This window comes from Octopus bimaculoides, chromosome 8, assembly GCF_001194135.2.
Source record: "Octopus bimaculoides isolate UCB-OBI-ISO-001 chromosome 8, ASM119413v2, whole genome shotgun sequence".
Taxonomy (NCBI): domain Eukaryota; kingdom Metazoa; phylum Mollusca; class Cephalopoda; order Octopoda; family Octopodidae; genus Octopus; species Octopus bimaculoides.
The window spans coordinates 60,624,945-60,630,786 of record NC_068988.1 but is presented as its reverse complement, the minus strand read 5'-3'; the positions used below and the strand labels follow the sequence as shown (position 1 = coordinate 60,630,786).

Sequence of the window (5,842 nt, the reverse complement as noted above, 5' to 3'; positions counted from 1 at the left end):
TTGTAATACACACATATGCGCATATACATACACATACACATACACATACAAATATATACACATCCAGTGTTTTTATTAAATAAAATAAGATATATAGTGAGAAGAATTTCCATTATTGTTCTTCATTGTGTTTTAATAACCGGCTAGAACGAACTGTGACTGATTTGGGAATAACATATTATTGCATTTTCTTCTATATTCATTTCTTCCCCATTTTTCATTTTTTAAAGATTTTTCTGAAATGGCTTATGACTAAAAAAACATATTTACATGAAAATATTCGTTAGTGATGGTAAAATATTATTATTTTTCACTGAGATATGTTCATTGTAACGTTGTTTTCATCATTCAAACAAAAAACAGCATTTCTCATGAATACATAGCAAAGATCAAAGCTGAAGACGTGAATTCATAAATACTACCATTGGTAGTAACGGACGCCATTTTTTACGCTCCACCAACCAGGGTATCAAGCATCAACTGATAAGGCAAATCGCTGGAGATTGTTATTAAAATAGCGCGCTTAGCTGCAGCTAAATTGTGGTTCATTTAATAGGTGCTTCGAAATGATGATATAAAAAAAAATTAAATATATTATTTTCTTTAACTTGCCAAACAAGTTCAATCCCAATGGACGTAAATGGAAACGTTGCAGAACTGAGGAAGGATGGGGGTAGAGGGCGGAAGAATGAAAGGAAAAAATTGTAAATGGTGTCACTTCTTCACATTTTTATCAACATATACACACACACACACACACACACACACATGTATGTATGTATGTATGTATGCATGTATGCACAGACGCCCATGAATATATCCATACATGCGTGTGTGTGCATGTGTGTGTGTGTGTGTGTGTGTGTATTGACATGTATGAAAGCAAAGCCAAATTGTTGAAGATATATGCCACGTGATTGCAAAGCGATCATGCGGCATATATTTTCAATACTAATCTCCGACCGACTCAGGCCTTGTGAACAGACGAAATTATAAAGAGGTTTGTCAGATGGTAAATACTCGTGATTCGTAAAGGCAAACTTTTGACACACAGTCACACACAAATTCTGTCTACGAATATGGGTGCAAATGGAGTCCTCAGCTATTTATTGCACAGAGTTCACAAATGGAAATAAACGATGTAAAGAAGAAACAAAAAGCTTAAGTTTTGAGCTGGATTCTTCATCAAGAGTGAGAAAGAACTCTGTCTGAAATATCAAAATACAAAATAATTTGAGTCTTTTTAAAGCTCTTCCAATCACTTAAATTATTTCAAATTTTCACCAGATTTTTTAAAGTTTTCTATATTGATGTAGTTTTGCATGATGAGAATCACATTAATTTTTTGTAGAAATTAAATAAGGTATGAGTATTTAAAATTATATACATTTAACAAATCGGAACCACCATTGTTGACGGAAGCCGCGTCCACTGTTTCTATGGGTACAGTAAACACACAAAGATGTGACAACGAAAGTGAATACTTAACGTGGTCTCTCGAACTACTAAATATAGCAGTCAAATCTTCCTACAACTGCTCCATAACGTCTAAAAAATACTCATAAAACACGAGATCTAAAATGTTCTTTTCCTAACGATATACTAACATTTTTCGGCAGTTAGTAGCATATGAAGTTTTCAGTCATACCAAAGCTAGCTACATTCACTGCCGTGGATGCGCAATGGCCCAATGGTTAGGGCTTCTTCCAGTTTCCGTCTACCAAATCTACTCACAAGACTTTGGTCGGCCCGAAGCTATAGTAAGAAGACACTTGCCCAAGGTGTCACGCAGTGGAACTGAATGCGGAACCATGTGGTTGGTAAGCAAGTTACCTACCACACAGCCACTCCACCCCGAAAGGATGAAAGGCAAAGTCGATCTCGGCGGAATTTGAACTCAGAACGTAGCGGCAGACAAAATACCATTATGCATTTCGCCCGTCGGGCTAACGATTCTGCCAGTTCGCCTATGTACAATATATATATATATGTTCATATAATGATGTCTCCACAATGTATTGGTGAGATAAACATGTAATCGTTACCAAAATAGCAAACATTTCTCCACAAAGGTCTATAGTAGACTCCTTATGGATCGATCTCCATATGGATACGAAATGATATGTATCCACCAATATAAATATAATTATCACTGGAAAATACCCACACGGATTCTATACATGGATATTTACTTTTGGAATGGAACTATACTCCAAGTACTTTTTCTTCTTTGTTTTTTCTTCTCTGCATCGCTCTCATTTCTTACTGCAAATCTCCTCATACAGATGTAATAATCCTTATCTTCTACTATTACCGTCTCCGATAAAGGGATACATTGAACTTTCCCTGAAACAGCTGTAAGACATTCTACATAAAACATAAATTTATTTATGCCATATATATAGAGAGAGAGAAACAGAGAGAGATATAGATATAGATATAATATATATATATGTATATATGCATATACTTATATATTATTTATATTATTATATGATCGAACGCCACGCATCCATTTCCAAGTAAGTTTTATCTTAATAATTACGATGCGCAGTCTCATTCTATCTCTATTCTTTTATCTATCTCCCTCTCTTGTTCTTCTTTCTTTCTGTTTTTCTCTCCCACTCTTTCCTTATTCGTCTCCTCTCCCATTAACCGTCCCCCTCTCTTACTCTTCCTCCTTGACTCGTTGCTCACACGTGACCAACGGCTATCCATCTTTCTTTCTTCCTAAAGACGAGACGTGCTTTTACCAGTCTCTTCTCAAAGCTCGTTTTTTCAGTGTTCACCACTTCACATCTTCTTGGCTTAACAGCCCTCACTGTTTGTTTTTACTGTTTTGTTCTCACTGTCCTGTTTTTTTAATTTAATTTGTTTTGTGGGAAGGACTGTTTTAACGAAGTCGCACCTTGTCCTTACCTTTGAAACGCGGAGTAAATAAAACAGGGGGACAACTGATGAAGGGAATGTTCTTTATGTTGCCTGTCTCGTTTCTCTACTTGTTTCTTTCGTTGTTCGAAAATAATTTCGTCTTCTGTTTTTTTATGTTCTCGTTTCCCTTTTTGTTCACGTTTTTTTTATGTCCTGTATCCATATATGCATGTATATATACATATATATGTAGGTATGTATATGTGCACATGCTTATATATTATTTATATTATTATATACTCTCTACTTGTTTCAGTCATTTGACTGCGGCCATGCTGGAGCACCGCCTTTAGTCGAGCAAATCGACCCCGGGACTTATTCTTTGTAAGCCTAGTACTTATTCTATCGGTCTCTTTTGCCGAACCGCTAAGTGACGGGGACATAAACACACCAGCATCGGTTGTCAAGCAATGCTAGGGGGACAAACACAGACACACAAACACATACAGACATATATATATACATATATACGACGGGCTTCTTTCAGTTTCCGTCTACCAAATCCACTCACAAGGCTTTGGTCGGCCCGAGGCTATAGTAGAAGACACTTGCCCAAGGTACCACGCAGTGGGACTGAACCCGGAACCATGTGGTAGGCAAGCTACTTACCACACAGCCACTCCTGCGCCTATTATATGTATAATATATATATATATATATATATATATATATATATAATAGGCGTAAGTGTGGCTGTGTGGTAAGAAGCTTGCTTACCAACCACATGGTTCCGGGTTCAGTCCCACTACGTGGCACCTTGGGCAAATGTCTTCTACTATAGCCTCGGGCCGACCAAAGCCTTATGAGTGGATTTGGTAGACGGAAACTGAAAGAAGCCCGTCGTATATATGTATATATATATATGTGTGTGTGTGTGTATATGTTTGTGTGTCTGTGTTTGTCTCCCCAGCATCGCTTAACAACCGATGGTGATGTGTCTACGTCCCCGTAACTTAGCGGTTCGCCAAAAGAGACCAATAGAATAAGAACTAGGCTTACAGAGGATAAGTGTTTTATGGGGCTTTGTTTTTTATTCATTTATTTATATATTTATCTATTTATTTATTTTATAGCACTATTCTTTTTCTACAACTTTTGTTTATCGCTTTTGAAATTTGAATAAATTTTACCGCTTTTCAGGCATGACGATGAAGTGCCAAGAAGAAAAAACCGAGTGAATTTTTCTATCAATCCAATGCTTCGGCTTTGTGTTGACACCTTCTATACAGTTACGGCTGCTGCTGATCAAATATCCCATCGTATTCGGTTATCGAGAATAAAACGGTTTCGTTTAATAACAAAAACAAACGAGAAAAATAATGGTTGTGAGGTAAAGAAGCTCGATTTGTACCCACGTGGTTTCAAGTTCAGTCCCGCTGCGCAACACCTTTGACAAGTGACTTCTGTTGTAACCCTGAGCTGACCAATGCCTTGTGAGTATATTTGGTAGACGGAAACTGTGTGAAGCCTGTCGCATATATTTTTATGCGTGTGTGTGTCTCTCTCTCACCAACGTTTGAAACCGGTGTTCCTTTGTTTACGTTCCTATGGCTTAGCAGGTTCGACAAAACAGACTAATAGATTAAGTACCAGACTTCAAAAAACGTAAGTACTGGAATCGGTTAGTTCAACTAGACACTTCAAGGCAGTGTTGCAGCAGGGCCACAGTCTAATGACTAAAAGAAGTAAAATATATAGAAAAAAAAAGAATAGAAACAAAAAAAAAATCAAAAATCTGAAATATTTTTTAAAGTCTAAAAGTTTCTGGAGAGATTTATTCCACAAATACGTGACTGTTAAGTCATTTCATAGGTACTTATATTAAAATGGAAAAATATGGAAATAATTAAAATTACAACTTTTTTGTTTCGATTTATATATATATAGATATATGTTCAATGTGTAGGGGCTTGATGCGGCTTCGGTGTCGGTGGATCTGCAACGGAAAGAAAATAGATAAATAATTTAAATTTAATTCACTGTTATATTTACAATGGAAGAAAATAAAGTGGAAACTGTAAGGTACTGGACGAAAATCTTTAACATGTGTGTGTGTGAGTGAGTAAAAAAAGTTTAGTTTAGATTGTTTAGATGGGTGGTAATAAGTATTCCCATGTTAGAGGAACAGTTGTAGCTAATTTAGACAATATTGTTGTTGAAAAGCTTCCATTACCTCTGATTTGCTGGGAAATGCTTATCTGAAAGGGCCACAAATTTCTTACCTACATTAGAAAGAGAGGTGGAAAACCCGATAATTATTAATATTGCTGTTCTGGAAAAGTACAAAATACTTCTGCCAACTAAAGCCCTTTTGGAATAAGGGGCTGCTTTATCAAAAGTTTTTTAGATGAAGACAGATTAAGAATATTCTAAGTAATATTTTTAAACTTCTAAAAACTATGAGGTAGAGGCAGAAGTGTTTATCTATACAGTCCCTCATTTGGTTTGTGGAAAGGTTTGTAAGTATTGAAATCTAAGCTAAGCCCTACACTGTGAGGTTCTTTATAAAAGTATCTAAAGTGTGACGTCATTATGAAGTGACACTGAAAAACGGTCGTTTCGATACATTCTGATGTTGCAATTAGTAAGCTGTTTAATAAGTCCAGTATATTTAGGTCAGTGGAGGCGCAATGGCCCAGTGGTTAGGGCAGCGGACTCGCGGTCATAGGATCGCGGTTTCGATTCCCAGACCGGGCGTTGTGAGTCTTTATTGAGCGAAAACACCTAAAGCTCCACGAGGCTCCGGCAGGGGATGGTGGCGAACCCTGCTGTACTCTTCCACCACAACTTTCACTCACTCTTACTTCCTGTTTCTGTTGTGCCTGTAATTCAAAGGGTCAGCCTTGTCACACTGTGTCACGCTGAATATCCTCGAGAACTACGTTAAGGGTACACGTGTCTGTGGAGTGCT

The 5,842-nt window shown here is 37.0% G+C and overlaps 1 protein-coding gene across 1 annotated transcript in view; it reads right to left on the bottom strand.

Annotated features, from left to right (window-relative positions):
* Window positions 1-4,672: 4,672 nt before the first annotated feature.
* Window positions 4,673-5,842, bottom strand: part of LOC106882443 (syntaxin-8) — a 60,129-nt gene continuing 58,959 nt past the window's right edge. Inside the window, exon 5 of the mRNA XM_052970150.1 lies at window positions 4,673-4,867. The gene's annotated coding sequence lies outside the window, so the exon portion shown is untranslated. The remainder of the gene's footprint in view (window positions 4,868-5,842) is intronic.